Below are 25,087 nucleotides of genomic sequence, written 5' to 3'. Positions count from 1 at the left end.
TTGGGCAGCAGCATCTGGAAATGTTCTGATCCTAAATCCCAATGGCCAACCCTGGGAGCTGTTGCTGAGCTCTTGCCTTAAGCTTCAGTCAGCCACAATGCCAATGGCAGACACTTCCAAAATCACAACTAACTGGGAATCATAGGCCCAAGGCCATGAGAAGGTTACTATTTCCTGTAAATCCAATATGATCTGGTTTTGTTCAGGTCTTCATTCAATATGGCTTTTTTTCAGATATATAGCCAGGAACTAGCAACATTGCCAGATGTGTAACGTGAGTTCTGCAAAGTCCAAATAAACCAACCAAATACTAGGATTCTTGTTTGGTCTTAGAGGCGGGTAGTGACAGCACTTTGTTTTTAGTTGCTTGTAGAATGTACCACATGGCTCCTGTCCAGGTTATTCCTAAGAATGTTACCATTTGTGCAGGTCCTTGGATCTTTGCTGGATTTATTAACCAGGCTTTGTTGTCATGTGAGTCACCATTGATTCAAATCAGTCCTCTCCTGCTCTTCAGTTTCAGATACTATCATAATGTCATCAGTATAGTGTAATATTACACTTGAGACCTGCGTCAACACCAAAGCCCTCTTGAACAAATTATGACAGTAAGATAATGAATTCAGATAACCTTGCAGCATTAAATATCAATTGGGATCCTTTCCACATGAAAGGGAACGTCAGTTTGCTCTTTTCTGAATTTGAGATAGAGAAGAAAGCATTTGTAAGATCAATAACGAGTACCAGTCTCCTTTGACCTTGACTGTGTTTTCTGGTTGAAACACCTGCTGAGGCAGGTGGTACAACTATTTAATCCTCACTTGTCTACTGTTAGCCTCTGTGAGCCATCTGCCTTGTTTACAGCCCATGCAGGGTTATACAGACTCTGTGGAACCAGCTCTCCAGCTTTCAGTCTGCCATTGATTAAAGTGATAATCTCTTTATGGCCACCAGGTATTATGTATTGGTTTTTTGCTTGTGTGTGTTTGTGGAAGTGGGTGCTGGTGATTGAACCCAAGGGTGCTCTACCACTCACTGAGCCACATCCCCAGCCCTTTTTATTTTTTATTTTGGGCAAGGTCTTGCTAAGTTGCTGAGGCTAGCCTCAAAGTTGTGATCCTCCTGCCTCAGGCTCCCCCGTAGCTGGGATTACAGATTACAGATTACACCACCATGCCTGTCTTCCATATTGCCTCAACTTAACCACCTTATGAGTTCGGCTTCCCATTTAGCATGTCTAATTACAATGGACCTGAAAATAGACGGCCATGCTTTCCGTTTTACATTATGGGATTTCGAAAACAATCGCCAGTCAGGCGCAAATATCCATCTCAGCAATATGCAGAGGTAAAGGAGATGGGACCACTTCACATAAAATTTGTCCAAAAAAATCCCCATTTTCACATTTTACCAGTCTTAACAGTAAATGGTTAATATAACAGCTAACCCGGGCTGGGGATGTGGCTCAAGCGGTAGTGTGCTCTCCTGGCATGCGTGCGGCCGGGGTTTGATCCTCAGCACCACATACAAAGATGTTGTGTCCGCCGAAAACTAAAAAATAAATATTAAAAAAAAAACAGCTAACCCAATAACAGGATTAAAAAGTGTGGGTCATTTTTAAAATTCTGATTGGGTTAATGTTTTTTTTTTTACTTTGGCAATTCTTTTGATGTTTATAAGCGGAACAAAAAAATTACATTTCTCCAAATAAATTCAGGTGAAATAATGTCACCAAAATCATTGGGAATATATTCAGTGGTTAAAGTACATTCATGAAACCCTGGGCTATCACTAGCATTGAAAAAATGTGTGTGTGTGTGTGTGTGTGTGTGTGTGAAACCCGAGTCAGATACTAAGTGTCCTAAAAACAAGTTTATATAGCACTTAATGTACATGATATGAATTGAATCCCCAGGTTATTTTACCTGTGCTTCTGACTGACCAGCTTGAAAAATTGGGGTTCCCATAATCCCCTCCTCATGTTTGATTAAGGAACTGAGGGAAATACATACTTATATTTTCCACTTTATTACAAACAATATTTTAACGAATACAAATAAATAGCCAGATGAAGAGATACATAGGGTGAAATCTAGAAGGGTCCTTAGTTTAGGAGCTTCTATTCCCATGATTTGGGACTTGTTCACCTTCCTGGAAGCCTCCCTCTGTTCAGCTACACAGAATCTCTCTCAGTTCTTTTTTGGATTTAATAGAGACTTTTTTTTTTTTACATAAGCATGATTGATTCAATCATTAGCCATTGGTAATTAGCCTCACCTTCAGTCTCTCTCCCCTCCTGAGAGATTGGGAGGGGCTGAAATTTCCAACCCTCTGAGCATATGGTTTGTTCCCCTGGCAACCAGCACCTCCTCACCATCCTGCAATTACTTAGGGACTTTCCAGAAGCACCTCATTAACAAGTTTAGATGTGTTTGATAGGGCTTGTTATAAATAACAGAAGACTGACTTTCATCTTTATCACTCTGAAGCTGTTGCAGGAATCAAGGAGCAAGGACCAAATATTACAAAAGATACCCTTATTGCTCTAGTCACTTAGGAAATTATAAAAACTATGGGAGCTTTAAGCCAGGAATCAGGACAAAAACCAAAATATACACATCATAGTACCACAACTCTGATTCTCATTCACCTATTTACTTATTTCTGTGGATTCTTATCTTATCTGAATGAACTTGAAATTTAGTCTATCTCACCTTCAAAAAGAGGAACTACTTTTTCCAGACCACAGATCTGTTTATCTGTTGCTCCTTCCTTATAAAGATCATTTAGTTCTTCCTTAATAACAAAAGCAAGCATTCAAATAGTACATATTTGGTATTTTACATAAATATCAATTTATAAATCCTAATTTATATAGAGATTAAGTCATTCTAGCTGATGGGTGGCTGAGTTTGGCTTTGAACACAGGTAATCTGGTATCAGATCTAGCTTCTCCTTAGCCAAGTGATAGTCTAATTTTATATAAAAACATTGGTTGGTATGATAGATTAACGATGGCTATAAGGACTGGAGAGAGGGTATATCTTAGTGGTGAAGTTCTTGCCTAGCAAGTGCGGGGCCCTGGGTTCCATACCTAGTGAGAACGAGAGAGAGAGAGAGAGAGAGAGAGAGAGAGAGAGAGAGAGAGAGAGAGAGAGAGAGAGAGAGAGAGAAGGCGAGCTACAAACTCCTTGCCTCTCTGTTCCTGTTTCCTATTGAGAGGTGAATCTATTTCCTTTCCCCTTGAATATGGGCTGACCCTGTGACTTACTTTCCGAAAGAATGTAAGGAGATTGGTGTTACATTGTCACCAAAATAGGGTCCCAAAGAATTCCCAGAGAACCAGGGAACTTGACTCAGGACAAGTGGGGTCTTGACTTAGGTAAGGGAAAAGAGTTTCAGGCATAGTTATCTATTTAGGAAAGCAAGGAATATGCTTTGAAGAGAGGCAGCCCATCTTGAGAGTAAGATGGGGCTGTAGCTCAGTAGTAGAGCGCTAGCCTTCTTACACGTGAGGCACTGGATTCGATCCTCAGCGCCATATAAAAATAAAGATATTGTGTCTATCTACAACTAAAAAAAAATGGTTGTTTTTTTTAAAAGAGATACTCTTGGCATTTTCCTTTGAAGGATACTTGGTGAGGGGTGGGCTTGGGCAGACGTGAGATTGATATCATTCAGGTGTCAAAAGATTGTTTAACTGTTCTAATTCTTAGAACTCATGCTGATCAAGAGAGACTGGCTTGGGAGTGACAGGCCTGGAAAGGTATGAGGAATCTCAGATTAAAATTATATTTCTTTCTCTTCCATCTCCTTTCCATTTTACACATTTTCTATCCTTCCTCAATATAATTTTTGATTCTGTATCTTAAAAAATCCGTAGCAGGGCTGGGTTTGTAGTGAGAAACTGATGTGACTCCATTTTTGAGAAACCAGCCTCTACCTCAGAGCAAAGCCTGTCCAGGGAAGGGGGCGTGACCCTTGTCCTTGGAAAAACCCACAGAGCACTCCTAGGCACACATCCACCCTGCTGAGTTGTTTATCTGTAAATAACAGGAGAGATTTGCTGATGTGTCCCTGACTCAGTTAGGCTAGGTGGGGACCCATAGCAACTCCCTAGCAACCACCAATCTGCATGAGACAGGGAAAATACCTAGGATGCCAGATGACCCCCAGTAGTTTATGGTGGTTGATAACATGTTGGGAAACCATGTAGTTTAGCACGTACACCTCTCATGGCTTAATCCAATCAGTTCAAACAAATTCCCCTCTTGTACTTAGCAATCACCCCTACCCAACTTGTTCCCGCCAGTGAATGTGCTAAACAATGTTAAGAGTTGTTGTTTGGGGCTGGGGATGTGGCTCAAGTGGTAGCGCGCTGGCCTGGCACGTGTGCAGCCCGGGTTCGATCCTCAGCACCACATACAAAGATGTTATGTCCACCAATAAATATTAAAAATTCTCTCTCTCTCTCTCTCTCTCTCCTCTCTCTTTAAAAAAAAAAAGAGTTGTTTGATTTTCCCGCGGTGTGTGATGATTTGCTAAGAGATGCTATGATGTATGTGAAGTCCCTGCCTTCCTCAAAGGGTGTATAAAACTGCTGCAAACCCTGAGCTCTCAGCGTCACCAGTTGCTGTGTGCGCAGAGGACCAAGCTAGCTCGAAATGAATGCCTCTTTGCTGCTTACATCCATCTTGGTCTCTGGTGGTCTTTTGGGGGTCCTGAACTCAAGCTTATCAGTAGCTCAGTGGTAGAGCACCTGCCTAGCATGTGTGAAGTATATGAAGCACTGGGTTCAATCCTCAGCACCACATAAAAAATAAAATAAAGGTATTATGTCCATTTACAACTAAACAAATGTTTAAAAAAAAAATCTGTAGCATCTATCTTCATGCACTTGGGAAACTCCCTGTTAGAATCCAACTGCCCTGCTATGAGAAGCCCAAACTATGTGCATCAGTCACGTGAAGGATTACTAAGTACTCTAGTTAAGGGCCCTGGCTGAGCCCAAGTCAACTGCCAGTCCAGTGAGTGAGCCATCTTGGGATGTTCCAGTTCATTCAAGTCTGGGACTTCTGAAACTCCAGCCTGAAAGGGGAAAAGGCCCAGCTGAGCATAGAATGACGTTTGGAGGTATAGCTCAGTGACAGAGTGTGTGTGCTTAGCATATATAAGGCCTTGGGTTCCATCCCCAGGACCCCAAAAATTCCAAAAACAAAACCCAGAATTGTAAGAGATAATAAATAGATGTGGGGTGGATACATTTGTTAGCTTACTCCTTTCTGCCCGTGGACGCTGCTGAGAAAGCATCGTTAAAGTCTCTCTTCCTGCTGCCATCATGTCTGAATCAGAGTCCTAAAGAGACGAACAGCTGTGGAAACTATTCATCAGAGCATGGAGCTTCAAAACAACTGTTGAGAGTCTGCAAAGCCATTTTGAGCAATGGGGAACACTCACGGACTGTGTGGTAATGAGAGACCCAAACACAAAGCACTCCAGGGGCTTTGGGTTTGTCACTTATGCCACTATGGAGGAAGTGGATAAGCCATGAATGCAAGACCACACAGGTAGATGGAAGAGTTGTGGAACCAAAGAGAGCTGTCTCAAGAGAAGATTTTCAAAGACCAGTGGCCCACTTAACTGTGAAAAAGATCTTTATTGGTGGCATTAAAGAAGACACTGAGGAACATCATGAGATTATTTTGAACAGTACAAGAAAATTTAAGTTATTGAAATCATGACTGACCGAGGCAGTGAAAAGAAAAGGGGCTTTGCTTTTGTAATTTTTGATGACCATGACTCTGTGGATAAGATTGTCATTCAGAAATACCATATTGTGAATGGCCACAAATGTGAAGTGAGGAAAGCCCTGTCAAAGCTAGAGATGGCTAGTGCTTCATCTAGCCAAAGAGGTCGAAGTGGTTCTGGAAACTTTGATGGTAGTCGTGGCGGTGTTTTTGGTGGAAATGACAATTTTGGTCATGGAGAGAACTTCAGTGTTCATGGTGGCAGCCATGGTGGTGGTGGATATGATGGCAGCAGGGATGGCTACAATGAATTTGGTAATGATGGTGGTTATAGAGGAAGCAGTCCTAGTTACTCTGGAGGAAGCCGAATCTATGGAAGTGGTGGACAGTTACGGAAACCAGGGCATGGCTATGGCAGGAGTGACAGTTATGACAACAGAGGAGGCAGAGGTGGCGGTGGCAGTGGCTTTGGCAGTGGCTTTGGCAGTGGTAGTGGAAGCAATTTGGGAGGTGGTGAAAGCTACAATGATTTTGGCAATTACAATAATCAGTCATCAAATTTTGGACCCATGAAGGGTGGAAACTTTGGAGGCAAAAGTTCTGGACCTTATGGTGGTAAAGGCTAATACTTTGACAAACCATGAAACCAAAGTGGCTATGGCAGTTGCAGCAGCAGCAGTAGCTATGGCAGTGGCAGAAGGTTTTAATACTGCCAGGAAACAAAGCTTAGCAGGAAAGGAGAGCCAGAGAAGTGACAGGGAAGCTACAGGTTATAACAGATTTGTGAACTCAGCCAAGCACAGTGGTGGCAGGGCCTAACTGCTACAAAGAAGACATGGTTTAGACAATACTCATGTGTATTTGTGACTAATTGTATAACAGGTTATTTTAGTTTCTGTTCTGTGGAAAGTGAAAAGCATTCCAACAAAGGGTTTTAATGTGGATTTTTTTTTTTTTTGCACCCTTGTAATGGTCTGATCATGATGCTGAATAAATGTTTCTCTTTAAGTAAATAGAAGTGGTAGTTTTAAGTCACTAAGTTTTAGGATGATTTTTTATGCAACAACATATAACCAAGTGGGTGTGGTGGTACATACCTGTAATCCCAGCAACTGGGGAGGTTGAGGCAGGAGGATTGCAAGTTTGAAGCCAACCTGGGTAATTAGCAATTCCTTGTCTCAAAAAAATACAAAGGGCTGGGGGTGTGAGTCAGTGATAGAGCACTCCTAGATTCAATCCCCAGTACCAAAACAAAACAAAACCATAATTTTTAATAAAAATCTCCAAAATGAAATTAAAAGGCAGCCAACTAAGGTGTAATGAAATTGTACTGCCAGGAAACAAAACAACAGGGGCCAATAAAATTGTGCAACCTCTAAGGTATTCTAGGGTCTTCTACCTTAGTAGAAGGACAAAGACTGGGGAACAGTCCCCTAAAGAGGAATCCTCTCCTATCTCCCTTTCAAGACTAGTTATTGGACTGGGGCTCAGCATTAGATCATTAGCATGCAGGAGATCCTGGATTCAAATCCCAGCAACACACACACACTCCCACACAAGAGTAGTTAGTTGTAAGAGACGTTGGACAAGGGAAATCTCCTAGTGGTCATAACCCAAGATAACTTTATTCTCTAACCAAGCACTTCCCCACGGGAAGAAACTGCTACTGCATGAGAATGCAGAGGTTGTTGTTGTTTGGTGTACAACACAGGAGGCATCGTTTTAAATGACTATTATATGAACGGGGTACCCTCTGGAGTTGCAAGTATGGTAACCCTGGTCAAGAAAATGGGGTAATGAACGATGTGAGTGAAATTTTCTGGCTTTACTGCCTTCTCTCTAACCAGCATTGTATGGAGTATATCTCATATTAGCACATTGTATCTTATTTCCATGCTTAAATGAGAGGTTTATGTTCTGTTTTGTTCTTTTTTTTTTTTTTTTTTGGCAGGGTGGGATACCAGGGATCGAACTCAGGAGCACTTCAACACTGAGCCACATCCCCAGCCCTAGTTTGAATTTTATTTAGAGACAGGATCTCACTGAGTTGCTTAGCACCTTGCTGTTGCTGAGGCTGGCTTTGAACTCATGATCCCTCCCGTCTCAGCCTCCTAAGACACTGGGATTACAGGCATGCACCACTGCACCCAGCTCTGTTTTGTTCTTTAAGATGGGATATCACTGTGTTGCCCAGGCTGGCACCAAACTGCTGAGTTCAAGTCATCCGACTGCCTCTGCCTCCCAACTAACTGGGACTACATGCACACACTAGAGCATCTGAATTAAATGAGAGTTTTCATCAAGATCTTTATTAGAATGGGTGAGGGGCGGTCCTTATTTGTTTGCTAGGGCTACCATAACAAAGTACCCCAGACTAGGCAACCTAGAAAAACTGCTGGTTAGTAAGGCCAGCAAATTTCGCCAACCTCATTCATGAACACATTTTCTGGACCAGGCTCACCACACTTGCAACTCCAGAGGATACAATTCATATGACAGTTCTGGAGGCTAGAAGTTCAAGATCAAAGTGTTGATAGGGTTGCTTGCTTCTGCGGCCTTGCACCTTGGCTTCTAGATTACCATCTTCTCCCTGTGTTTCCCCTCTGTACATGTCCGTGTAAAAATTTTCTCCTTGTAGGGATACCAGTCATCAAATTAGGACATACTCTAATGACCTCATTTTAACTTTTTAAAAAATATTTATTTATTTTTGTTTTAGGTGGACAAAATATCTTTATTTATTTCTATTTGGTGCTGAGGATCAAACCCAGTGCCTTGCGCATGCCAGGCCAGCACGCTACCACTTGAGCCACATCCCCAGCCCTCATTTTAACTTAATTGACTCTTTAAAAAAAAATTTTTGTAGTTACAGATGGGCAGAATGCCTTTATTTTATTTATTTTATGTGGTGCTAAGGATCAAACCCAGTACCTCACACGTGCTAGGCAAGCACTCTACCACTGAGCCCCAGCCCCAGCACACTTAGTGGATTCTTTAAGAATCCTATCTCTCAGTACAGTCACATTCTAATGTACTGCGTTTTAGTATTTCAATATGAATTTTGGGAAGATAAAGAAGAGAGAATTCTAAAGTCCAACCCTATTTCTACTCTATTTCCAACTCCATTTCCAACTCTCCCCAGTCAAGTTTCTGTGACTTTCCCATTTTGCCTAACATGGTTTAAATTGGTTTTTTGTTTTTATTTTTGCAAGCAAATAAATGCTTATTAATACAGTAGAATACATGTTGGCATCAGTGAATCCATGTTATCACCATTCTTTTTAATGTAACGTGTTCCTTCAACAGCATCTATTGTTGGCGAAAGCCCTACCCAAGTGGGAGGATTTGTCTTCTCTGTGTTCATCAGAATTCTTCTTTAAGTTTAAATACTTTTGATTTTATTAAATAAAGTAAACTATTGAATGTTTTTGCAGTACTGTGGATTTGAATTCTACATTTTAAACACTATTATTATTTTAACACTCAACCAAGTCTCTTCATATTACCAGTGTGTCTCAATAATTCCATCTTGAAAAATATGGAATGATTCATGAATTTGAAGGTTGTTATAGTTTGGCTATGTGGTATCCACCAAAAACTCATGTATGAGACAATGCAAGAACATTCAGAGATGAGATGATTAGATTACAAGAGTTGTAATCTAATCAGCAGATTGATGTACTGATATAGATTAAGTAGGTGGTAACTATAAGCAGATAGGGTGCAGCTGGAGGAAGGAGGTCATTGGGGGCATCTGTCCCTGGTAAGTGAAGTTCTCTCTCTCTCTCTCTCTCTCTCTCTCTCTCTCTCTGCTTGTTGCTACATCCTGAGCTGCTTTCCTCGGCAATGCCCATTGGCCATAATGTTCTGCCTTACCTCAGGCCCAGAGTTATGGAGTCAGCTGACCACAGACTGAACTTCTAAAACAGTGAGCCAGAATATACTTTTCCTCTTCTATGTTGTTCTTGCCAGGTCTTTTGGTCATAGCAATGAAAAACCAGACTAAATCACAGGTCATCCTTGTGCAGAGGCCATGTTAATCTTTTCTGTATCATTCCTATTTTAGTATAGGTGCTGCTGAATCAAGCACTACCTCAGAATTCTTAATTATAAGAAACTAAAACCAACTTAAGCCAAAAGGAATTTATTAAAAGGATATTAAATAACTCATTGAATAAAGGGAAAAGCAGAACAAGCATATTCTCAGCCACATAATAAGAAAGAGTCGAAACCAAGTTGCAGAGCTGATCTGGAGATAAGGTCATTACTGCCTGGCTGCTGAGTTCTGACATGTGGCCTGTGTTGGTGGTACCCATAGCATGGGATATTGAACTAATCACTATCCTATAGCCACTGCTTTTCCAGGAAATGAGCTTCCTGAAACCAACTTTTCCAGGAAGTTTTTTGAGGCAAGTGTGCCTGACAGGCAGAGCCTGTTTGCAATGCTCTAGCTGCAAGGAATGTGAGTTCCTAGTACTTTCAATTTCTGTAGAGGATAATAGGCCTGTATCTCTGATTCATAACCTGAGTAATTCCCTAAATGCAGGAAAGGGAATTCCAATGCTGGGGTCCAAAATAAATGTCCAATGTCTACTACACACTTAACCTTCAAGATACTCCTCCTCTTTGCCAGGAATGTCATTTGTTTTGGTGCCAACACACTTCCTAGAATATCGTGCAAAAAGGCTTACAAGTTTTATCAATCTATACTTAAAGCTAGTTATGAATGAGAGTGGATTTGGGTCAGGCACAAGCTTTTACAAGGAAAACTGTTACCCCTGCCACATCAGAAAACCAGGAAATTAGAAATCCACTGTTCCAACTATGCCACATTCTGGAAAACAGGAAGTCATCCTTTAGAGTTTTGGTATACTAAATCCTTAGTAATACCTTATTTTCTCTTTAACTCAGTTCCATATTCAAGTTCCTTAGGTATGTGTCTGATTGGGGAATTTAAAACATCCAGAGACCAATCTGCTTCAAGGAAGTCTAGAAGGTAGTTTTAGTTTTTCAGCTTCTGTACCACAGGGAGGCATCATAACAAGGGGTTGGAATAGATGTTGAGCCATATCTACTCTATCTGCCTTACCCATTCTGCCTTTCTTTAATCTCTGAGTGCTACTTTTTTGGGGGAATGGGGGTTCTTATCGGGGATGGAACCCAGGAGAACTCTACCACTGAACTGCATCCCCCACACTTTTTATTTTTTACTTAGAATCAGGGTCTTACTAAGTTGCTTAGGGCCTCACTAAATTGCGGAGGCTGCTTTGAACCTGCAATCCTCCTGCCTCAAACTCCTGAGCTGCTGGGATTACAGGTATGGGCCAACCCACCTGGCTAAAAAAAAGTATTTTTAATAGGCTGCTATGGTTTGGATCTTAAATGTCCCCAAAAAGCTCATGTGTTTACGGCTTGGTGCTCCTGGGAGGTGGTAGAAACTAAGACTGGGGCCTAGTGGGAGGTTTAAGGTCACTGAATACATCCCCTGGAAGAGGCTTATGAGACTCTGGTGTTTTCCTCTTTCTCTTTTTGATTCCCAGCCATGAGATGGGTAGTTTTGCTCCATCACGTGCTCCCACCATGATGTTCCATGGGCCTAAAAGCAATGAGGCCAACAGATTATGGATGGAAACTTCCAAAACTGTGAGCCAGGCTGGGGACATGGCTCAAGTGGCTAGCATGCTCGCCTGGCATGCATGAGGCACTGGGTTCGATCCTCAGCACTACATAAAAATCAAATAAAGATATTGTGTCCACCTAAAAAAATAAAACAAAATTGTGAGCCAAAATAAGCCTTCATTATATCTCTTTCTCTCTGATGGTGCTTGGAATTGAACCCAGGGCCACATGCTAGGCAAGTGCTTTACCACTGAGCTACTTTTTATCCCTAGCCCTTTTTATTTATTTTATTTTATTTTGAGACAATGTCTCATTAAGTTGACAAAGCTGACCTCAAACTTGATATCCTCTGCCTTAGCCTCCAGAGTCATTGGTATTACAGGTGTGTGTCACCATGCCCAGTTTAAGTCCATTTCTTAAGTAACTATTATAATTAGTTTATATATCTATCTCTGAGGATATATATGTGTCTGTATAGTTTTTTACAGCTTTGAATTCTTTCCTCTGCAATTTTTCTAAGAACTTGGTTGACCAGAGTATTGGCTCCAAACTTGTATCAGCCCTGTAAGCTTTAAAACTTAAGGTCACAGCCTTAATTAATTCCTTAAATCTCGTTTTTTTGATTCCTCAAAGTAACCAAACATGCATGATCAACTGTGTATTTGCTGCTCCTTGGTGATGGACTCTTTTTATTTATTATTTATTTTAATACCTTTATTTTGTTTATTTAGTTTTTTATGTGGTGCTGGGGATGGAACCCAGTGCGTGTTAGCCAAACCCTCTACCACTGAGCTGCATCCCAGCCCTAATAAATATGCTAACAGCTTGTTGACATAATTCATATACTAGAAACAAAGACTAGTCAAATTCTTCATTGTTCCACAGATAATATTCACCCTTTTGCCATATAGGATAATATTCATAGGCTTCAGAAATTAGAAAGTAGATTTTGGGGAGAGGGTCATTATTTAGTCTATCACTCAGGATAATAATGCAGTATACCTCATAGGGCTGTGGTAAGTATTGGATTAATACATCTAAAACTTGTACGTAGATAGCCCTCAAAAATGTTGGTCATTATTTTTATTATTCATTTCTATAACATGCCTTTTTTGGTTTTTGGCCATCTCATGTCCAAACATTCTTGTTTTGAGGTAAGTTTTCCTTTGATGGGTCCCAGGAAGATGTAAAAACCCAATTTATAACAGAAGTTGAAGGATTCTCCTTTCCTGTCCCCTATCATCTAGCTCATGGACAAATAATGCAAGCTTGGCCATTTGATGGTCATACGTGTCATAGGGCATCTATAAAGACTCAATTTAATACTATTAGGGGTCAATAGCCAAAGCAATCCTTACCAATAAAAGCCAAGTTGGAGGCATCACAATACCAGACCTTATATTATACTACAGAGATATAGTACAAAAATGGCATGGCATTGGCACCAAAACAGACACATAGACCAATGGTACAGAACAGAAGACACAGAGACAAATCAACTTAAATACAGTTATCTCATACTAGACAAAGGCACCAAAAACATACATTGGAGAAAAGATAGCCTTTTCAAAAAATGTTGCTGGGAAAACTGGAAATCTATATGTAGCAAAATGAAATTAAATCCCTATCTCTCCCAATCTTGCTCTAAACTCAACTAAAAATGGATCAAGAACTTAGGCATTAGACTAGAGATGCTGTGCCTAATAAAATAAAAAGTAGGCCCAAATTTACATCATGTTGGCTTAGGAACTGACTTCTTTAACAAGACTCCTAAAGTGCAGGAAGTAAAATCAAGAATCAATAAATGGGATAGAATCAAATTAAAAAGCTTCTTCTCAGCAAAGGAAACAATCAAGAACATGAAGAGGGAGCTGACATCATGGGAGAAAATCTTTGCCACCTGAACCTCAGACAGAGCATCAAGTTCCAGGCTATATTAAGAATTCAAAAAACTAAACACAGGGAAAACAAATAACCCAATTAATATATGGGCAAAGGAAATGAACAGGTACTTTACAGAAGAAGAAATATGATAAATTCGTCAACAAATATATGAAAAAATGTTCAATATCTCCAGAAGTTAGAGAAATGCATATTAAAACTACACTGAGATTTCATCTCACTCCAGTCAGAATGGCAATAATCAAGAATACAACTAACGGGCTGGGATTGAAGTTCAGTGGTAGAGCACTTGCCTAGCACATGTGAGCACTGAATTTGATTCCTCAGAACCACATAAAGGTAAAGTGTCATCTACAACTGAATTTTTTTTTTTAAAAAGAATACAGGTAACATTACATCTTGGTGAAAATGCGGGGTGAAAGGTATACTCATACACTACTGGTGGACTGCAAATTGGTGCAACCACTCTGGAAAGCGGTATGGAGATTTCTAAGAAAACTTGGAATGGAACCACCATTTGACCCAGTTATCCCACGCCCTGGTTTATACTCAAAGGACTTAAAATCTGTATACTACAATGATGCAGCCACATCAATGTTTATAATAGCTCAATTAACAATAGCTAAACTATGGAACCAACCTAGGTACCCTTCAACAGATGAATGGCTAAAGAAAATGCAGTATATACACATAATGAATATTATTCAGCCATAGAGAAGATTGAAATTATGGTATTTGCCAGAAAATGGATGGAACTGGAGACTATCATGCTAAGTGAAATAAGCCAATCCCAAAAAACCAAAGGCCAAATGTTTTCTCTGATATGTGGGTGCTAACTCACAATAAGGGGGTGGGTAGGGAAGAATACAAGTAGTTTGGATTGGACAAAAGGGCATGAAGGGAAGTGGGGGGAATGGGAATAGGAAAGTTAGTAGAATGGATCAGACATTACTATCCTATGTGCATTTATGATTACATGACCAATGTAATTCTACATAATGTACAACCAAAAGAATGAGAAGTTATACTCCATATGAGTATAATATGTTAAAATATATTCTACTGTCATGTATAACTAATAAGAACAAATTTTAAAAAAATTATTAGGGTGTAAAATGGTGTCAGCTACAGTGTCCAGTGGTAGTGTTGTGATCATACTTTTGGGGGGTGAAGTTTAACCAAGGCTTTCTAGCTTCTTTTGGCCAGACAAATGAATTTCTATTTATTTTCTAATTCTGCTTGTCCTGTTTGTCATGTCTTTCTATGAGCTACTTAATCTCCTGATAATTCTTTTTTTACTTTAGTTATCCACTTTTTGCCTCTGTTGTTGCAACCAACAACCCTGGTTGGCATTCTGTTGGAATTCTAGTGGTCTGCTGTATGTGGTAGTTAATTAGCCATGATTGACTTCTGGATGATGTACCCCCAAAGGAGAGATGTTGAAGATTTGATTAGAATAATTTCATGGGCTGAAAAATGTAAGGAAGATAGAGTTCATTAATTATGCCACCAACAGCAAGAAAGGAAAATCTCTGGTTTAAACTTCCCAATTCAAAGCAAATTTTAAAATTCAATACTATTGTAAAAATACAGCAGGAAGTCCTTTTGCCTGTATCCAGGACTATTGAACTCTTGGTTCAAAAATGTACTGATTTTCATCAAATGCTGCAGGGACAAGTGGATATCCACTTGCAAAACAGTGAAGTTGGACCCTCCTACCTCATACATACACAAAAATTTAGTAAAAATGGATCACAGACTTAAATGTAAGAATTTAAATTATAAAACTCCTAGATAGAAATAGTAGGTAACTTCATAATTTGGGCACAGCAACATGTGTCTATAATCACAGCTAGTTGGGAGCCTGAGGCAGGAGAATCACTGAGCCAGGAATTGGGGATCAGCCTAGACAACATAGTGAGACCTCATCTCAGGGAAAATAAAAAGGATATCTTCATGACCTTGGGTTTAAAATGGTTTTATAGATTCATTAAACATATAAGTGAGGGCTAGAATGCAGCTCAGTAGTAAAGCACTTGTCTAGAATGTGCAAGGTCCTGGGTTCAATCCCCAATACTGCCAAAAAATGTGTGTGTATGACAGAAAGAAAACAGATAAGTTGGCCTACCTCAAAAGTAAAACATTTGTGTGTAAACTATACATTAAGAAAGCAAAAAGACAACCCACTATATGGTATAAAATATTTGAAAAAATTTAGCTTATAAGAGATTTGTCCAAATATATAAATTTAATATATATATATATATATATATATATATATATATATATATATATATATCTCCTGATTAAAAACTGAGCAAAGGACTGGGGTTATGGCTCAGTGGTAGAGTGCTTGCCTCGCATGTGCAAGGTCCTGGGTTTGATTCTCAGCACCACATAAAATTAAATAAATAAATAAATAAAGTTGTGTGTACAACTACAAAAAAAAAATATTAAAAAAAAATTGAGGAGCGGCGCGGGCGGAACCCAGGCTCGGAGGCTTGCGGTCCGCCCGGGCCTCTGCAGCTGGGGCCCCGGCGGAAGTGTGGGCGCCAGAAGCTGTGGACCTGGCCAGCATAATGCAGACTCCATTGGCCATTCCTGTGCCTGTGCTCCGGCTCCCCCGGGGCCCCGACGGCTTGAGTCGTGGCTTTGCCCCTGATGGACGCAGGGCCCCTCTGAAGCGCGTAGCTACTGAAATCCAAGAGTGTCCCATCCTTCAAGAATCTCCAGAATCCCAGGAACAGCGGGCCCGAGCTGCCCTTCGGGAGCGCTACCTCCGCAGCCTGCTGGCCATGGTGGGTCGCCAGGTGAGCTTCACACTGCACGAGGGTGTGCATGTGACTGCCCACTTTGGAGCCACTGACCTGGATGTGGCCAACTTCTCACGTGTCGCAGCTGCAGACTCCCATAGGTGTGCAGGCTGAGGCACTGCTTCGATGTAGTGACATTATTTCATACACCTTCAAGCTGTGAAGACAATATTGTGGTCACCCTTCTGCTGTGGGCTTAGCCACAGTATCGCAGGCCTCCAAGTGTTCCTGAGCCAGGCACTGTGGACCCCACAGAGTTCTGAGGTCCCTGGGAATTTTGAACCAAGCACCTCTGGATTTTTGAGGCCTCCAGGGTCTAGTTGTAAAAGTCTGCAACCCTAGGAATTCCAGATCTCGTTGAAAGGAATGCTCTACCTTGCAGAACTCTGGACTCTACAGAAATATGGGCCAGTGCCAGTTCCTGAAGACCCGGGTGGGAGGGTGGGGGCTGGAGAAAGATGAACTGCATTGGAGAGGTTGCAGAATTCAACCACCCTGAAGATAACGCCCCAAAGCTCCCCTCCTGCCAAATAACCAATTATCCCAGGAAAAAAAAAATTGAGTAAAGGTCTTAAATAGGCATATATCCAAAGAAGATCTATTAATGGCTGATAATTGTATTTAAAAATGCTCAACGTTATTTGGCATTGGTTATTATAGAAATGCAAATCAAAATCACAATGAGATCTATCTACCACTTTATACCCATGTGATATGGCTTTTATTGTTGCCTCCAGCAACCCTGATTGGCATTCTGTTGCAATTTTAGGGGTTTGCTGTTGAAGTTAAATAACTATGATTGTCTAGAATTAACCATGATTTAGAAGTCAAACAATCATGGTTAATTAATTGTTACAAACTGCAGACCACAATAATTTCAGTGGTCTGACATTTTTTACTTCTGTGAAATTGTTCTAATCAAGTCCTCTGCGTCTTACCTTCAGTGAGCACATCATCCAGAAGTCAAGCCTGAACTTTGGTGAAGGAAGAGAGGAAAATATATTGAATTCAACCAATGATTAATAGCCAACCAATGGCCAAATAATTCAGTCAATCATGCTTGTAAAATGAAGCCCCAATAAATATCCTGGCTTAGTGAAACTCTGCCTGACTGCTGCCATACCACCATCACAGAGAACTATGTAAAGCCCATTGAGTTGGTCAGGATAAAATAAGGGACAGGACCAGCTTGCAGGGAAAATACACACAGGTTCTTGTGGAATTTAAGGATGTCAAAACCTGCTCCATCAACCACAGTGTGAAAGGCTTCAAGCTCAAGTGTATTCACCCTATTGGAGTCAGAGTGAGAGGTCAAAGACTCTGAATTTTAGGTCCTGTATGTTGGCCTATGGGATAATCTATGACTGTTAAATAAAGTGTTTGTACTATTGAAAATATTACATAAATAAAGCTTAGTGAAAAGCACTGACTGGTGAATACATTGATGTGTCAGGAAGTGGATATGTCCTGATTCCAAAGGGAGAGCACTTTTAGAAACTCTGCATTTGGAACCCTGTGAGACCTCACTCTGTGTTTCTTCATTTGACTGGTTCTGACTTGAATCCCTTCTAATAAAACTATAATGGTAGTACATCACTTTCCTACATTCTGTGAATCATATAAGCAAATCCTCAATCCTTGAGGGAATTGAGGGAACCCCCCAATTGGTAACCAGTTGGCCAGAAGTGTAGGTAGCCTATGGATACTTGAGTGTGACTGGCATCTGAAGTGAGAGCAGTCTTGTTAGGGACCATGACTGATAATCTGTGGGTTCTGTGATAACTTCAGGTAGTTAGTGCCAGAATTTTATTACTGGTTGGTGTCAAAATATTACCCTATGTCTATATTAGTCAGTTTTTTTGTCACTGTGTCCAAAATACCTGACAATAACAACTTAGAGGAGAAAAAGTTTATTTGGGTTTATGGTTTCAGAGATTTCTGTCCATAGTCAGCTGGCTTCATTACTCTGGGCCTGAGCTGAGGCAGAACATCAAGGTGGAATGGTGTGGCAGAAGAAAGTTGCTCAGTTCACAATAGATGGGAAGGAGAGTAGAGGGCCAGGGGCCAGGGAAAAAATATTTAACCCCCAAGGCATGCCCCCAGGTAACCCACTTCCTCCAGTCATACCCCACCTGTCTATAGTTACTACCCAGTAATGTACTCAAATTATTAATCTATCACACAGATTAATCTACAGATTAGATTAGTTTTCATAGTCTGATCATGTCACCTCCTGCATTGGCACATGAGCTTTTGGGTGGAGGGGAATACCTCATATCCAAACCACAACAATGGCAAAAGGTGCAGTTAAGGATCAAGAGCTAGAGGCAGAGGGAAGTTTGACATAGAAGAGGACAAGTCAGTGTGACCAGAGAAATAGACTGGAGTGATATAGCTACAAGCTAACAAATGCTGCCAGGCACCAAAAGTTAGAGGAGGCAAGGAACAGATTTTGACCTTGAGTTTTCAGATGGTTCATGACCCTGCTAACATTGATTTTGACCCAGTGAGCCTGATTTCAGACATCTGGGCTCCAGAACTATGAAAGAGCACATTTCTATCATTTTAAGGCATCAAGTTGTGATAGGCTGGGAGCCATGGCACATGCCTGTAATCTCAGCAATTTAGAAGGCTGAAGCAGGAGAATGGAAAGTTTGCAGCCAGCCTAGGCAACTTGCTGAGACACTGTTTTGAAATATAAATAGGACTGGGGATGTAATTCAGTGTTAAAGCTCCTCTAGGTTCAATCACTAGTATTAAAAAAAAAAAAAAAAAAAAAAACCCACAGTGTAATATGTTACTCCCACGAAGTATGGTAAAAGTGAAGTACAAATGTGCTTAGAGTGCTTACTTCAGCAGCACATATACTAAAATTGGAATTATACAGAGAATATCAGCATGGCCCCATGCAAGGATGACACACAAATTCATGAAATGTTCCAGATTTAAAGAAAAAAAATGTGTGTCTAGAGAGGTGAAAAAATTTCCCCAAAATCCTGCAACAAAAGAGGAAGGCACACAGCTAGTCCATCTGGCTCCAGATCCTGCACTCCTAAGGGCTATGCTACTCTGTAACAAATGGACTAAAGATTCTCACTGCTCACTATCTTTCTGTTAATGCTGCATTTACTTCCTCACAACCTCCAAACTTCTGCTCCTTGCAACCCCACTCCTAGCTCTTTCAGACTAAAGGAAGAAAATGTATCCCCAGTTTCCCTCAGGAAAAGGGGTCTTCTTGACATAAAGATTCATAAAGTGGGGGCCACAAAAACATCTCTGGTTGAATGATCAAACTTTGTGGAAATAAACTTGTTTTTTACCACTCAGGATCATCAGTATAACAGCTTTAGTGTCTGAATAGAAACTGAAAACTTTATTCCCCACCATCCCCTCCAAGTTGTCATCCATTGCTTCCAGCCCAATTAATTCTTCCTCTTATGGTATACAGATTCCACTCAATAAATTCAAGAGTTACGTGATAGTTTTTTATTTTTCAATGTTGATTCTTGCAATATGTTGGAAATCTTATTCTTTGCAATATTTAATCTTAGGATGAAAAAATTTAAATGTCAACTTAAAAATATGCAATGGGGTACACAATTTTTCAAAATTGTTTTGGAGGATGTGCAAGCAAAATAGTTGGCTCTTTGCCCAACTTCTTCTTTGGTAGGAATCCCATAACAACGAGAAAAAAGTCTGTGAGCTAAAAAGTAAAGGAAAACTAACTGAAAACAATTTCTACCAATTGGGAAAACATTCAGACTTAATTCATAATACAAGCTGTGCTAAGCACTGGATCTCCATTATCTCAGTTATTCTAACTAATAACCAGTGATGAAGGTTAATTTTATAGGTGAGGAAACTGAGGCTCAGAAAAGTTGTGATATACCTACCAATTAGTCCATAATAGAGCTTGAATTTGAACCCACACCTGCCTGATCCACACATCTGAGTTTTAGCCTCTTCACTCTGCTCTCTGGCAGACTGCTGGGCCTTCCCTAGCTCCTTTCCCTGAGAATGACAGTAACTGTCCCAGCAAGAGCTGGCAGCAGTGACATCAAGAGCCATGCCAGAAGAGAAGAAGCAAAGGAACAACTTAGGGAGAAATGGCAAGAAGACCCAAGGCACTGTGGTACCTGTTCCAATACTGGACAGCTTCTGACACGTGTAACAAAGGAAGACAGAGTGACCTCTGGTGGCCCAAGAGCCACCCCTCCCATACCATGTTGAGAGATAGGAAGGGTGGACTCTGCTGTCCTACCCTATCTTATTGGTTACAACTGTGGGTGATAAGGAAGGGGCAGGAAGGGGACACCTCAAACACTTGCTATCAGATCATTGCTATGCCTTCACTCCATGTTTCTTGGGCATTCTTGGCATTTACCTATACCTCTTTTTTCCCTTTTTTATCTGATACTCTACCAACTTTTTATTTATTTCTCCCAAAAGTAACATAATGCCTGCAAATTATTTCTATCAACTTATCTTACAGTTTTTGTCTTATTTATTTAGCTGCCATGCTGTCTAGCTTGTGACTATTAAAACTTTTAAAATTATGCCTTTTATTATTATATCATACCATCCCATTTATTCTTTTTATTTTAGATTCCTCCTGATATTAACATTTCCTCTCTTGTCTTCCCTTTATTTGCATTTACCAGATATGTCTTGCCCACATCTTTGTTTTGAACTCTATCATTTTTTTAATATATATTTTGTATGTATTATACTGAGGATTGAACCCAGGACCACTCTACCACTGAGGCCCACCCCCCCCAGGGCCCACCCCTGGCTTCTGTTTTTGTTTTTTTGTTTTTGAGACAGAGTCTAAGTTGCCCAGGCTGGCTCTGAACATTCCATCCTCCTGCCTCAGCCTCTGATTACAGATGTGATTACAGGTATGATTACAGGTGTACGCCACTGCACCCAGCTCTATCACTGTTTAAAATTTGTTTCTTATACACAACACATAGTTTGTTTTTAACTCAATCTGACAGTTTCTTTCAATGGGTAATTCTGTTTAGTTACATTTAATTGCAATTGATAACATTAAGTTCTAATAATTTATGATTACTATTTATTTTGTTTGATGTCTCATCCTTTTCCTCATTTTTGTCAGTCTGATCAAATTTCCATCTGCTCCCCTTTTTACTTGTTAATTTTTTAGTTCTGCTATACTTTTCCATTTTATGATTTCTTTTCTTTTTCCTATGCTTATTACAGACATTTTTCTGTAACATATATTTAAAATCTACTATTTGCCCCATAGAGTTGCTTTGTCTCCTCACTTCCTCCTTCCCTTTCCCCAGTAAGATCTTTCAGAATAATCTCATTTCCCCATTCTCCTTCAACCTGTTCACGTCCTATATTCACATGAAATCTTTGGATGAGTTTTACCACTCCCACAAGTTTATTTCCAGTCTTCAGGTTTTGCATAGATAATCTGGTACTCTTTCTTTCAGGCTACTACTGGAGTTTCTTTTGAAGTTGAAGTATGTCTCTTCCATTTCAGTAATAATTTTAGCCTTCATAATATATATTTCCGGAGAGTCAGTCAACATCCAATGGATATATATTATATACTTCCATAATCTGTCAGTATCCAATGGATATCCAATGGATATTGACATACTATATAGACTATCACACAAAATACATATTATATAATATATATAAGCCATCAAAACACAAATATATAAAAGTTATATAGTTACATTAAAATAACATGTGTAAATATATCAGCTTATATTTTAATATAACTGATTTCCTTTGTAATCATATGTATTTTATTTTACATGTTTAAAAACATCGAGAGAAGAGGGACTGGGGTTGTGGCTGAGTGCAAAGCACTTGCCTAGAATGTATGAGGCCCTGGGTTTGATCCTCAGCACCACATATGAATAAACAAAAATAAAGTTAAAAATCTATTGGCAATTAAAAAATATTAAAAAGAAAAAAACATTCAGAGAAGAGGTTTATCGCATGTAAGAAAAGGCTAATTTGTGGCTGGGGGTATAGCTCAGTGGTAAAGCACTGGTCCAGCTTTACATGAAGACCTAGGTTCCATACCAACATTACCAAAAACAAAAAAAATCACAAACAAAATTTAAAAACAAAAACAGGGATAGAAAAGGCTAATTCAAGGCTGGGGATGTCACACAGTGGTAGGATGCTTGTCTAGCATGTTCAAGGCCCTGAATTTGATCCTAGCACATGGATGAAAGAAAGGAAGGAAGGGGAAGGGAAGGGAAAAAAGGAAGGGAGGAAAGGAGGGATTGCTTGATTCAGCTACCCCTCCAACTTCAATTACCATTTCTACATCAATGACTTGCCCAAATATTTTTATCCAATCCAGACTACTCTTAAATTATAGACTCATATATTTACATATATACCCACTTAAGAATTGTAAGTGATGCTTTAAAGCAATTTCTAACTCAGTATGTCCAAAACCTAACTCATCTTCCTTCCCTGCCTGGTCGTTTTCCAGTGAAAACTTTCTCAGAAATAGCTCTGATAAGGCCAGAAGCCTAGGAATTATACTTGCATTCTTCATCTCCCTCACCTCCATATTGAGTTTTTTCCAAGATCTTGTTGACTTCATCTCCTAAAATTTGTTTATATCAGTCTATTTTTATCTATAGTTTGAAACCTTACCTGTTTGACTGGAATGGGATGGGAGCATAGGTCAGATAGGTATGGACTGATAGGTAGTGAACGAGAGGTACATAAAAGAAAACTGTAAACATAAATGGTTTCTTTGGAACCTCTGGGGAAAGAATACTGGCAGATTTTGGAAGATGGTATCCTTTTCCCTTCATTCCTATCTCCATCTTTTTAGTCTAACCACACCCCTAGGTTGTACAACAGTGAAAAGGTAGAGCCTCAGACCTTTTGCTGAGCTTTCACAAGGTGAACCCCCAAGTGGAGACATTAAAAAACACGTGTGTGCTGGCAGGTAAGAGATTCCTCATAATATTGTAAAACTAATAATACAAAGCATAATCTAAATGGATACATAATCTCTTTCCTGATCACCTTCATCCATCCCTGAGCTCCTGGACCCATTCTCCATATTGCAGCCAGGAACCCTTTTAAATGTAAATGTGTTCATCAACTGCCAGTCTTTCTTGACTTCATTCATGTTCTGTACCACAGCCACTGGAGACTTTTTTCAGTTCCTCAAACACTCTGTGATCTCTTCTATCACAGGCCTTTCTATATGCTATCCCCTCTGCCTGGAATGTCTCTACACTCTCTTGGCTATGTTAACACCTACTGATTCCTCAGCTCTTAGTTCAAATGCCACTTCTTCAGAAAATCCTTATTGCAATCCAAGACAGGTTCAGACTCCCAGTTGTATGCTCTCAGGTCTTCCTGTCCTTTTCCTTCCTAGTACTTGTCACAGACTGTAATTACATATTTGCTGTTGTGATTATTTGATTAATATGCCATCTCTAATAGACTAGAAGTCCTAGGAGGGTAGGAAGCAAACCTCTTTTCAAACCAGTGTATCCTCAGTCATAATACATAATGAAGGTATAATGCCTATCACATAGACATACTCAATTACGTGTGTGTGCTGGGGCGAGATGCATGATCAAGTGTCTGTATATGTGAAGCAAAGCAAACCTGGACTGCGGTGACCTCATAAAGAGACATCACACTGAGTAGCCCTCTCAGAGCAGCCCATTTACCTCCCTCAAAGACATCATCTGCAACATATAATAGAATATACCACCTACTTGTTTGGTTTCTGAATCATCTGAATCCACCCTCATTCAGCAATGTGGTCTATCAGCTTTCAGAGATACAGAAAACAATAACTGCCATTTATTCATTTGACCAATAGCTATTCTGTGCCTACCCCTGCTGTATTCAAACACTGGACTCAGATGGGTAAATACAGATGAACAAGGACAAGTTATCATTCTCAAAGAATGTATGGTTTTGAAGTACAGATATATAAACAAACTATAACTTCCTCCTTAAAAACACTAATATTATGAGGCACACTCATAGTTTTAAAGGATCACAGAGAAGGGTGACTACCAAAGCACTTAGCAAAAGCTTAGCTAATAGAAATGCTATGTAGAATGACTATCCATTGGACATATATTCAAACATTCTAAGCTCTAACTTCAGGCCTGTTCACACCACAAGAAAGCAATTTACTTGGACCACATTAAACAAGCCCCCTTTAAAAGTAACAATCACTAGGTTGCTTTTAATGTTCTTGGCTTTTATTGGTCACAAGAAACGTCCATATGGGGGGAGGGGAGAAAGCAATAACCATGTAAATTTTGCTTTTGCATTTGTTGTTCAAATGTCTGAACTGCTTTAGAATATCAACTCACCATTTCCTAATTACGTTTAGAATTCAGTGATACAGAAACAAGTCAAAACTATGGTCTATCTTCTCTGATGAAACGATTTCTTTCTGATGACAAATTTAGGTTCATTTTTGTCCTGGTATTCAGGAAATGTAGAAATAAATTTCAAATGCAGTTAGTCATCTTTAACTCCAGGATAATTGTGATCTTTTTTCCTCTGGTTCTAATATTCTATTTCTAGTTTTGTAGCCAATTGTAAACTTTCTTTATGTTCTTATGGACAACAGATGGACTAAAATAAACTTAAGGTGAGCTGGAGATGTAGCAGCTCACTGGCAGAGTGTGTGCTTAGCATGAGCAAGACCCTGATCTCTAGAACTTAAAAAAAAAAAAAAGCCTTAACATACTCAGTCACTTTAGAACTATTTTGCAAAAATACATGACTTATGATAGTTAAAAGAATCTGGAGAGGGGCTGGAGTTATGGCTCAGTGGTAGAGCGCTTGCCTAGCATGTGTGAGACACTGGGTTCAAACCTCAGCACCACATAAAAATAAATAAACAAAATGAAGGCATTCTGTCCATGTGCAACAATAACAAAAAAAAAATTAGAAAAAAAAAAAACAATCTGGAGAAACTGGAAGACTCACAGAAAAGGGACCAAAAATAAAAAA

General features: G+C 39.8%; 2 non-coding genes and 2 pseudogenes across 2 annotated transcripts; 3 read left to right on the top strand and 1 right to left on the bottom strand.

The window, feature by feature from the left end:
- The first annotated feature begins 5,338 nt into the window (after nt 1–5,338).
- Nucleotides 5,339–6,602, top strand: LOC124075393 (heterogeneous nuclear ribonucleoprotein A1-like; annotated as a pseudogene).
- A 3,128-nt stretch (nt 6,603–9,730) lies between these two features.
- On the bottom strand, nt 9,731–9,837 carry LOC124075428 (U6 spliceosomal RNA). Its single transcript, XR_006846045.1, has one exon. It is a non-coding gene; the product is annotated as a U6 spliceosomal RNA (small nuclear RNA).
- Nucleotides 9,838–15,788: 5,951 nt separating this feature from the next.
- LOC124110253 (gem-associated protein 7-like) lies at nt 15,789–16,623 on the top strand (annotated as a pseudogene).
- Nucleotides 16,624–18,924: 2,301 nt separating this feature from the next.
- LOC124075423 (U6 spliceosomal RNA) lies at nt 18,925–19,030 on the top strand. Its single transcript, XR_006846041.1, has one exon. It is a non-coding gene; the product is annotated as a U6 spliceosomal RNA (small nuclear RNA).
- The last annotated feature ends 6,057 nt before the right edge of the window (nt 19,031–25,087 follow it).

This window comes from Marmota monax, unplaced genomic scaffold (genome assembly GCF_021218885.2).
Source record: "Marmota monax isolate L192 unplaced genomic scaffold, Marmota_monax_Labrador192_F-V1.1 WCK01_AAM20220418_F8-fsc00008, whole genome shotgun sequence".
NCBI classification, from domain to species: Eukaryota; Metazoa; Chordata; class Mammalia; order Rodentia; family Sciuridae; genus Marmota; species Marmota monax.
This window is presented reverse-complemented; position numbering and strand designations above follow the sequence as displayed.